The 11875-nt window shown below is 33.8% G+C and overlaps 1 pseudogene; it reads left to right on the plus strand.

Moving 5' to 3' along the window:
- The first annotated feature begins 2858 nt into the window (after nt 1–2858).
- Nucleotides 2859–10876, plus strand: LOC143611710 (sulfite reductase [ferredoxin], chloroplastic-like; annotated as a pseudogene).
- Nucleotides 10877–11875: the final 999 nt, after the last annotated feature.

Raw genomic sequence — 11875 nt, forward strand, 5'->3', positions numbered from 1 at the left:
TGAAACAATGTGTTACAAAGGAAATAAAACCAAGTCTACATGGCCGAAAAATCATGCCAAATACACAAACTACAAACTTGCGACCAAATCTAAATACCAAATCAAACCAAATCATCCAAAGTCGTCGTGCCACTTTCTTTAGTACCTACCTACATTAAGAATATTTATCAATAAATCAACCAAGTTAAAAGAATAAAAGCTATGTTACAAAAATAGTAAATTTTATAAATATTATTACCTCTTCCACATCCATTTCATATTCAATGGTGCGGCAATATGCCTCGGTCTCTTCCGAACAAGTTTCTATATTTAATAGTAATAACATAAACATATATTCATGATTATGAAGATAAATAACATGAGTAATAATGTAATATTCAATATAGCGTTACCTCGAATCTCATTCAACAACCAACTTTGAGCACACATTAAAGCCTCCAAAGTTTTTGGGTGAAGTCGACTTCGGTGAGGACTTATTAATCTTCCACTTGTACTGAACGCAGATTCAGAGGCAACGGTGGAAAAATGCAGGAGCAGTTAAATATGAGCATACTTAATATGAGCAGGTTATTCACTGGTGTGTACATCTATTAAGTTATTTAAAACAAAAAGAATTAACTTTAAACCTATTCTTCTTCGATTCGCCTCCGCTTATTACAGCTTGAAAATTCCCAAAATCACCATTCATAATCAATTTGAGACGTTGATTGTATATGGTTAGCATGTGTTTATCTAAACGGTTTGCATATTTGACTATTGAAATAGATTTGGATTGGAAACTGGAAATGTTTCTCAGTGTATGATTGATGGCTTCTTGGTGAATGAGATGGCGATTTAGGTTAACTTGATGAACTCTGACATGACATGACATGACTTCCGCTCGTTGTATTAAAAGGAGCGGTGGAGAATCGAATTAGCTCCTTCTAACACGACGACGACACAAAAACAATAATTAACAACCTAACGAAACACGAAAATCATCAGAGCTAAAAAAATTATTCAATGCAGCAGCTAATTAGCTAACCGAAATCAATAACTTCAATACGACTTACGTGTTACATATAATTCAATCGGAACTCATGTCAGAGTTAATCAAGTTAACCTAAATCGCCATCTCATTCATCAACAAGCCATCGATCACATACTTACAAACACTATCCAGCTCCAATCCAAACTCATCTCAATAGCCACAACACGCAAACTGCCAAACTGTCTAATTTGACTACACGTACTCACCGAATACAATCAACAGTCAAAATTAGGAAACCCCTAAAACAAATTAGATTCCCCAAATCAATTATCATGTCAATCATCAATCGCAAAGAGAACGGTGTATCATACGATATGCAACAACAACAAAATTAGGTCAATTTCAAATGAAAAACCCTAAAAAAGGAGAAAACATACTTCGGTGTGTGTGTGATAGTGGGGAAGAAAAGAATGGTGTGTGTGTGTGATTAAAGAGTGAGATTACATACTTCGGCTGGGATCAAAACGAGGAGGAGGAGGGTGGTCCGGTGGTGCAGACGGCGATTGAGTGGATGGTGATGGTGGTGCAGACGGCGATTGAGTGAATCGGGGGCGGACTGGCGGTGGCGGAGTCTGGATGAGTGGATGTCTGGATGTAGGTTTAGGTTTTTAATATATATATATATATATATATATATATATTATTTATATTTATATTTATATATTATATCGGGGCGGGTCGGGGCGGGGGTACCTGAACCCAAACCCGAACCCGAACCCGAACCCGAAACAATCCCCGAAACAATCTCCGAAACCCGACCTGAAACCGAAAAAACAAAACCCGACCCGACCCGAAATAAGCCGGTTTTCGGGTTTCCCCGTCGGATTCGGGGATTTTTGCCATCCCTACCGAATCATCTGAGGCCAATCTAAAATCCACCCCTAAAATCGTTTTAATGAAAAATGTAAAAGAGAGAATAATCGAGATGTAAGCATATAAATAATAATAATAATAATAATAATAATAATAATAATAATCCATGAAACGAAATAATAATAATAATAATAATAATAATAATAATAATAATAATATATAAAAGGGGGTTGAGGGTTAACATTTTCTCTCCAACAATTTACAAATCTCTCACACTCGCAATTCTTTATTTTCAAACATTCTTTTTGCAATCATAATAATAATAAAATAATAATTCGTTTCTTCAATATTCGATGGTGATGATGATGATGATGGCTGCTGCTGCTGCTGTGATTTTATTCAAGTGTATTTGTTGTTGTTTTTTGTTGTTTTTGCTGGAGGAATGCATCAAGATTTACAATGTCGCATCCAATATCTTCTTCTCTTCTTCTTCTGCCACTGTGGTAAGATTGATTATTGTTATTATTATTTTATGATGATGATGATTCATTGATTCTTGTTCTGTTTTAATTTCTTTCTTTCTTTCTTTCTTTCTTTATGTTTCAGAAACCACTTCTTCAAACTGGTGATGAATTAATGCTGCTTCCTGCTCCAAAGGTATCACTTTATTCATCATCTTTATTATTATTTAAAACAATAACTGCCAAGATTATTAATGTTTAAAACAACAACTATCAAGATTAATGTTCATACCCTGGCCTGCTTTCTGTTTTTCAATTTAGATCATCTTTTAGATATATATATCATACTACTGTAATAATAAGAATAACAACAACAACATATGCTCTGTATAAAAAGATTATCTTTTATAAATAAATATTGTTTAAATCAACAACTGTCAAGATCAATGTTTCTTGACATGTTTCATTATGCCATGCAGCCTTTCACTCCGGAAGAAGAAGAAGAAGAAGAAGAAGAAGATGATGATAATAATAATAATAATAAAGATTCTGGAATGGCCTATGATGATTTCAAATCATCTGCTGCTGTTGTTGATGTTGCTTATGTTAGCATTCCTTCACTCCAACATTCTAGCTCACCCACAACTAAAAATGCTTCCTTGTTATCATCCCAAACTCCTCAAAAGGTAAATTACATGACTCACCGACTGACTTTATTATAAATCTTGATTTATTATCATAATATACTGAAATAATAATAATAATAATAATAATAATAATAAAGATTATTATTATTTTTATTCTTATTATCATTCATCTTTATTATTATTTAAAACAACAACTGTCAAGATTATTAATGTTTAAAACAACTATCAAGATTAATGTCCATACCCTGGCCTGCTTTCTGTTTTTCAATTTAGATCATCCTTTATATATATATATATACTGTTGTAGTAGTAATAATAATAATAACAACAACAACATATGCTTTGTTATCTATTCGATCATCTTTATATTATTTATATTCATTCTGCAATAATAATAATACTTGCTTTTTAGAATTAGTTTTGTGATTATTGTCTTTTGACGATTCTTTTTAACATAATAATAATAATAATCATATTTGTTATAAAAAATGTTGTTTAAATCAAGAACTGTCAAGATTAATTAATGTTTCTTGACATGTTACATTATGCCATGCAGCCTTTCACTCCAGAAGAAGATGATAATAAAGAATCTGGAATGGCCTATGATGATTTCATTTCATCTGCTGCTGCTGTTGATGCTGTTTATGTTAGCATTCCTTCACTCCCACATTCTAGCTTACCCACAACAAAAAATGTTTCCTTGTTATCATCCCAAACTCCTCAAAAGGTAAATACCGACTAACTTTATTATAAATTTTGATTAATTATCATCATATACTGAAATAATAATAATAATAATAATATTAATATTACAGAGTCTTTATTTCATTTCATGTTTCTTATCTTCTTTTAGGTTGCTCGTAATGAAGAACTTCAAAACTTTCGTGAGGACGCAATGCGCCGCCTAGACGCTCTAAAAAGGGAGCTTGATGCGATGACATTTACCCCATTAAGATCGTATGTCACAGATGTAAGAATTATCATTAATGTTCTATCTTTGTGCTTTTCAATTTTGAGAGGTAGGTAGGTTAGTTAGTTATTATCATCATATGCTGACATGTTTCATTATGCCATACAGGTGGTCACCGAAGAAGAATCAGAATCTGGAATGAGCTATCTTGATTTGAACCCCGCACCATCATCATTTACTGCTTATATTGATATACTTAAAAGTGATCAAAGGCACGATTTAAAGCTGTTGGATGCTCGAAAGGTGATGACTTTAAACATATTTTTCGTAAATGTTTTCTTTTCTCAAGTTATATATCTGCGTGATATTTGTTTACATATTGATGCGGTTTCGTAATGCCATACAGCCTTCATCGGTGGTCACTGTATCATCCCAAACTAAAAAGCAAATCAATGAAACCAAGAATCCCACAAAAGTTGTGAAAAGATCTGGTCCTGCTGCATCTGTGACAAATCAACCAAAACAAAGACTTGTGAAAACCAATACTAAACCAAAAAATGATTTTGTAAGAATTCTCATTAATTTTATTAATAATGTTCTGTTCCGTGATATAACAAGTAGCATCATCCTCTTGTTGTTTGTTTAATATATTGTTTGTTATGCTCTCTTTTTGTTTGCTAAACTTAAATGTGATAAAAGAGAAGATGTAAAGCTGCTGCCTACTGCTCGAAAGGTGGTGACTTTATTCATATTTTTCATAAATGTTTTCTTTTCTCAAGTTATATATCTGCATGATATTTGTTTACATATTGATGCGGTTTTGTTATGCCATACAGCCTTCATCGGTGGTCACTGGATCATCCCTAACTCAAAAGAAGATCAATGATACTAAGAATCCCACAGAAGGTGTGAAAAGATCTGGTCCTACTGCATATGTGACAAAGCGACCGAAAAAAAGCCTTGTGAAATACGAAACTAAACCAAAAAATGATTTTGTAAGAATTCTCATTAATATTATTAATAATGTTCTGTTCCGTGGTATAACAAGTAGCATCATCCTCTTGTTGTTTGTTTAATATATTGTTTGTTATGTTCTCTTTTAGGTTGCTAAACTTAAATGTGATAAAAGAGAAGATGTAAAGCTACTGCCTACTGCTCGAAAGGTGGTGACTTTATTCATATTTTTCACAATTTTTTTTTTATTCTCAAATTATATATCTGCATGATATTTGTTTATATACTGATGCGGTTTTGTTATGCCATACAGCCTTCATCGGTGGTCACTGGATCATCCCTAACTCAAAAGAAGATCAATGATACTAAGAATCCCACAGAAGGTGTGAAAAGATCTGGTCCTACTGCATATGTGACAAAGCAACCGAATAAAAGCCTTGTGAAAAACGAAACTAAACCAAAAAATGATTTTGTAAGAATTCTTATTAATATTATTAATAATGTTATGTTCTGTGGTATAATAATTAGCATCTTCATGTTGTTGTTTGTTTAATCTTTTGTTTGTTATATTCTCTTTTAGGTTGCTAAACTTAAATGTGATAAAAGAGAAGATGTAAAGCTGCTGCCTACTGCTCGAAAGGTGGTGACTTTATTCATACTTTTCATAATTTTTTTCATTCTCAAATTATATATCTGCATGATATTTGTTTATATACTGATGCGGTTTTGTTATGCCATACAGCCTTCATCGGTGGCCACTGGGTCATCCCAAACGCAAAAGAAGATCAATGATACTAAGAATCCCACAAAAGGTGTGAAAAGATCTGGTCCTGCTGCATCTGTGACAAAGCAACCGAAACAAAGCCTTGTGAAAACTGAAACTAAACCTAAAAATGATTTTGTAAGAATTCTTATTAATATATTATTAATAATGTTATGTTCTGTGGTATAATAATTAGCATCTTCATGTTGTTGTTTGTTTAATCTTTTGTTTGTTATATTCTCTTTTAGGTTGCTAAACTTAAATGTGATAAAAGAGAAGATGTAAAGCTGCTGCCTACTGCTCGAAAGGTGGTGACTTTATTCATATTTTTCATAAATGTTATTTTTTCTCAAATTATATATCTGCATGATATTTGTTTATGTACTGATGCGGTTTTGTTATGCCATACAGCCTTCATCGGTGGTCACTGGATCATCCCAAACGCAAAAGAAGATCAATGTTACTAAGAATCCCACAAAAGGTGTGAAAAGATATGGGCCTGCTGCATCTGTGACAAAGCAACCGAAACAAAGCCTTGTGAAAACCGAAACTAAACCAAAAAATGATTTTGTAAGAATTCTTATTAATATTATTAATAATGTTATGTTCTGTGGTATAATAATTAGCATCTTCATGTTGTTTATTTAATATTTTTTTTTGTTATATTCTCCATTAGGTTGCTAAACTTAAATGTGATAAAAGAGAAGATGTAAAGCTGCTGCCTACTGCTCGAAAGGTGGTGACTTTATCCATATTTTTCATAAATGTTATTTTTTTCTCATATTATATATCTGCATGATATTTGTTTATGTACTGATGCGGTTTTGTTATGCCTTACAGCCTTCATCGGTGGTCACTGGATCATCCAAAACGCAAAAGAAGATCAATGATACTAAGAATCCCACAAATGGTGTGAAAAGATCTGGTCTTGCTGCATCTGTGACAAAGCAACCGAAACAAAGCCTTGTGAAAATCGAAACTAAACCAAAAAATGATTTTGTAAGAATTCTTATTAATATTATTAATAATGTTATGTTATGTGGTATAATAATTAGCATCTTCATGTTGTTGTTTATCTAATATTTTTTTTGTTATATTCTCTTTTAGGTTGCTAAACTTAAATGTGATAAAAGAGAGGATGTAAAGTTGCTGCCTACTGCTCGAAAAGTGGTGACTTTATTCATATTTTTCATAAATGTTTTTTTTTCTCAAATTATATATCTGCATGATATTTGTTTATATACTGATGCGGTTTTGTTATGCCATACAGCCTTCATCGGTGGTCACTGGATCATCCCAAACGCAAAAGAAGATCAATGATACTAAGAATCCCACAAAAGGTGTGAAAAGATATGGGCCTGCTGCATCTGTGACAAAGCAACCGAAACAAAGCCTTGTGAAAACCGAAACTAAACCAAAAGATGATTTTGTAAGAATTCTCGTTAATAGTTAGCTTCTTCCTGTTGTTGTTTGTATAATCTTTTGTTTGCTAATTTCTATTCTCTCTTTTAGATTGCTAAACTTAAAGCGCATGCGTCTCGGTGGAAGTTTTGATGTTTCATATTTTCTGTCACATTACCTGCTTATGTGTGTCAGTAGGATTATGCTCAGGTATTCTTACACTTTTCAACATTTGTATTGAATCATTGTGTTTCTTGTTTTTGTGTTACGTACAAAATGTTGGTTCTTGTGATTATTGGAGAAAATGCCGAAGCTCGCTGACATCAAGTGTTATGCTAGAGACTCCTAAAAAGTTAAGTAACGAGGAATGTTTTGTATGTTAGTTGTTGTAATATCTTACTGCATAAAAAAGTTCATTTATGTATTTTGTTTTGGATATGTAGATGGGAAAAGTAAGAGGGTGAGGAAGAAGTGTTGCAGATTCAAAGGTATGCTTCAAAACCTATAGAAACACTAAAAAGGTATACATGTTATTAGGGTTAGGTTTTTGCTCACATCTGTGTGGACATCTCAATACATGATATTTACATATACATATGGCATTAATTGTGGCCCCGACTGACTTGTGCGTCAGGGTGTCTATGGGTTTCAAGCTCGTGGACCTTCTTAATGGGTTTTCTCTGATTGTAGTTCTGACTTTGAATGAAGTGTTTTTAATTGATGAACCTAATATCAATGAGGCTACTACACAACTGATAAAGTTCCATGGAAGTTACCAGCAGTATAACAGATATGGAAGAGGTTCTAAATCATACTCGTTTATGCTTCGTAGAAAGAACCCGTGTGGAAAAGTTTCCAACCAACTGTACCTTGCAATGGATGATCTTACTGATCAGTTTGTAATTGGAACCCTTCGATTGACCACCAGACAAACATATAGCTTCATGGAGTTCTAAAAAAGGACCTTAAAACAGTTATGAGCACCATCATTAAAAAACATGGGATCAACACTTGGTGCATGTGATGATCTTAACAGAAATTTTTAGCTCATGCTGCCCCGTTTGTGAGGAAAGATGACCTGTTTGCACAAGAAACAGCAAACAGCATTGCAACAATTTTAACTCCACAATCCGGATTTTATTGTGACATGTGGGTTGATGGGGAGCAATTTATGACTTCAGAGCCACCTGAAGTTGTGAAAGCCCGCAATGATAATTCACATGGGACGAATTTTCCCGACTCCGCTTAACCAATTTATGGAACTGAGTTCTTGCCAAGAAAGTTCAAGATAGCAGTTACTGTGCCTACTAATAACTCGGTTGATCTTTTCACAAATGACATTGGTGTGGTGGTTGTTTCTGATGAAATTGTAGAACCTCATGGTTTCAATATATACGCATGTCACTTCTATCAAGCATTATATTCGTTTAATATTGTCAGTTTGTTGTATATTTGAATATTTTATGTTTTTCAGGTTGGTGGTGGGATGGGAATGACACATAGGATGGAAACCACTTTTCTTGTTTGGCGGAGTTGATAGGTTATGTTCTAAAAGAATATATTTTGTATGTAGTGAAGGCTATTGTTGTCACACAACGAGAAAATGGAAGACGAGATGATCGCATGTACATCATAATGAAGTATTCGATAGATTCATGGGGGATTGAAAAGTTTAGGTCGGTTGTAGAGCAGTATTATGGAAAAACGTTTGAACCTAGTGGGAGTTATAAAAGCCATCTGGGTTGGCATGAACAAGTAAGTTTCATTACATCATTTTCACATAAGTTGGTTCATTCTTTTAAGTTATGAGTTGATTACTTAAACAAAGCTTATTTGTATTAGGGTGATGGTCGTTTGTTATGTGGGCTTCATGTTGACAGGGGCCGGGTTAAGGGAATAACAAAGAAGACACTACGAGAAATAATCGAGAAGTATAACTTGAATGTACGCATCACCGCAAACCAAAACATTGTTCTTTGTGATATCCGCTCTTCGAGGAAACACCCTATCACTGTGCTCCAACACAAGGTGGTCTCTTGGTAATCACATATCTTATTTTGTTTTGTTTTGTTTTGTTTTGTTTTGTTTTGAGTAGTACCTATTTATGTGTGTATTTATATATATTGTTTATTTTTGTAGCTTCCTATTATGTGGACCCCCTTAACATAACTGCAATGGCATGCCCTGCTCTGCCCCTCTGCCTTCTCGTCGTAACCGAAACCGAGCAAGGAATTCCTGACCTTCTTAAGCGTGTTCGAGCTAGGTATTTTCTTGGAGAAATAAAATTCTAACATATTTAGTGATCTATATATGTGTGTGTGTATATATACATGTGTAATTTTGCTTATTTCACACGTAAGCTTGTGATTTCATATATGTAATCACAAATTTACAAATAATAAGTAACAAGATTACTCTTAAATAATATTAAATAATAAATGTATAAAATAAATAGATAGTTTGATTGGTTGTTACTTAGAAGTTCTAAAAGTTTTTAAATTGTTTAAAGTTCTCCGAAGAGATCCAAACCTTATATATATATATATATGCTCTGTGTGTGTGTATTTTAACAGTTATTAATATATATGACATTAATTGTGGCTCCGACTGACTTGTGCGTCGGAGTGTCTACGGGTTTCAAGCCCGTGGACCCTCTTAACGGGTGTTTCTGTGATTGTAGTTCTAACTTTGGCGTGGTAGAGATGAAACCAGGGTACACCACCACCAAGACACACCCGGACCAGAGGAGTCTCCTACATTGTAAGTCAGTGGCTATAGCCGCTCTAAAATTTGTCTCAACAAATGCAAATGTGTTGATTTTGTATTGTGAGCACACTTACATAAGTACAAATAAAACTGATTATAATATGATTTTTTTAATATAAATTAGATGTAAAATCACTTTCCTTTATTTGATTATAATTTTATTTTCCATTAAAATGAGTTGTATTTCCATTATATGTGTAAAACCAATAGCATAAGTTTAACATGATATTGCAGTAATATACTTAAAGATGTTTTATTAATGTTAATGTATTTTATAGTTCCAATATGCGTGAGGAAGATTGAAGAAGCAACTCTCGATCGTGGGAAAAGTTGTTTCACCGTGTTATATTCTGAACTCTCGTGCGGTGACTCCACAACCTGCTGGAACATTATTAAATCAGGCAAATTTAGGTTAAAGAATATATATATATATTTTTGGCATGTGGATCATGTTTTTGCTCATAAACACATTATTGTATTGTGCATTAGAATGGTGTACCAGTGCGTGAGTTTAAAAGCTGCAGTAAAAACAAACTATGAAAAATAGGTTGTAAGTTTTTCATTTACTTAAAATTATCCATCTTTTAAAAGTTTAGAAATGCCTTTTTTTCTTTGTGATTATAATGTTTAGGCATATATAAACTTCAGAACAAGGTAATAAAGATGCAATATGTCATGATAAGGTGGTACCAAATAAATAAATTGAACAAAAAAATTACGTTTTATACTTTTGTTATTATAAATAGTAGCAATAATGAACTAAGGATACACATATGAGTGCACTGTTGCATTGGTAGATTTGGGCAGTAACCACTTTTTAAGATTTATATACTCATGTTAATTGTATCTTCTTCTTGCAGTTGGACACAACTTAAAGCAACTTGGAATGATGGTTGCAAAGTTAGCTCCCATGATTGTGCTTCGAACCAAGTGTGGATTTCGAACATAGTTAGTCTTTATGATACGACAACAGTAAGCATGCGTTGAGGTTTTAGATTTTTTTTTGGTATTACTTTACTCTAACTGATATTAACAAACTACAAGATGCTTATTTGCAGGTGTAACAAGTACCCATTAATGGCTATTCCAACATCTACTAGATCAGCTAAAAAAAAGGAGTGGGATTTCTGATACCCGTTTTTTAAGTCTTTTCTTTTTTCGTATCTTGGTCAAATTATAATTTGACTTTTTTTCCTTTTTTTCCGCAGGTGGGCCAGATCTCTACATGTTCCTTTTCTCGGGGCTAACACTGTATGATCTATACCTACCTAGAAACCGTTACGAGTCTGTCTGATAGCCAAACAGCATAGTATACCGGTGTTTTATTGGTTTTATTTTAAATAAATAATACACTAAGTATTAGGGGAAGCATCATGAGAGAATTCCTCCTTCGTGAGAGAGCTCTATCTAACCATTGGTTTAAGTGTAGATCTTTTTCTAAGGTTTAGGGTTTAGTTTTTAGCGTTTAGGGTCTAGTTTAGTTTTTAAGGTTTAGGGTTTAGTTTTAAGGTTTAGGGTTTGGGGTTTAGCTTTTAGGGTTTAGTAATGGTTAGATAGAGTTCTCGCGAGTTCTCTCACGAAGGGGGGCTCTCTCATGATCCTTCCCCGTAATAATAATAATAATAATAATAATAATAATAATAATAACCTATGGTGGGATTCCTCCTGAGGGTGGAATGGAGATGATCGGGTGGGCCAATGGCCCGTCAGTGATCCAAATGGCCATTCAATAATAATTGTAGATAAATAAACAATGATTTGATGCTTGTTTGTGCTTGAAAGCTTGGCTAGTACGGATTTCATCGGGGTTGGTCGGTCGCAGTGATTTGTAGAGTGTAGGTGCCTAGACGTGTTTAAACGTCGAACGCACCACTGGTCGGGAGCTGTTGCCGCTCTCCTGATGAGTCCATGGCAGGACGAAACCAGCCACATTTATCTTGAGTGAGACGGAATGTGGAAGGAAACATGCCTGGATTTGCTGTCAATTACAAATACCCTAATAGTTAGCACGTAAACTATAGTCATTTGCTGTCTACTGGTAATTCTAAACACTCTTGTTTTGCTTACAAATGTTTTTTCCTGTTATTAGAAATGGCCTTGGGAAAAGGGTAAACTTTTCTTGTTGCATCT

Source organism: Bidens hawaiensis, unplaced genomic scaffold, assembly GCF_021521415.1.
Source record: "Bidens hawaiensis isolate Kalapana, Puna unplaced genomic scaffold, B.hawaiensis_p1.1 tig00032050_1, whole genome shotgun sequence".
Classification (NCBI taxonomy): domain Eukaryota; kingdom Viridiplantae; phylum Streptophyta; class Magnoliopsida; order Asterales; family Asteraceae; genus Bidens; species Bidens hawaiensis.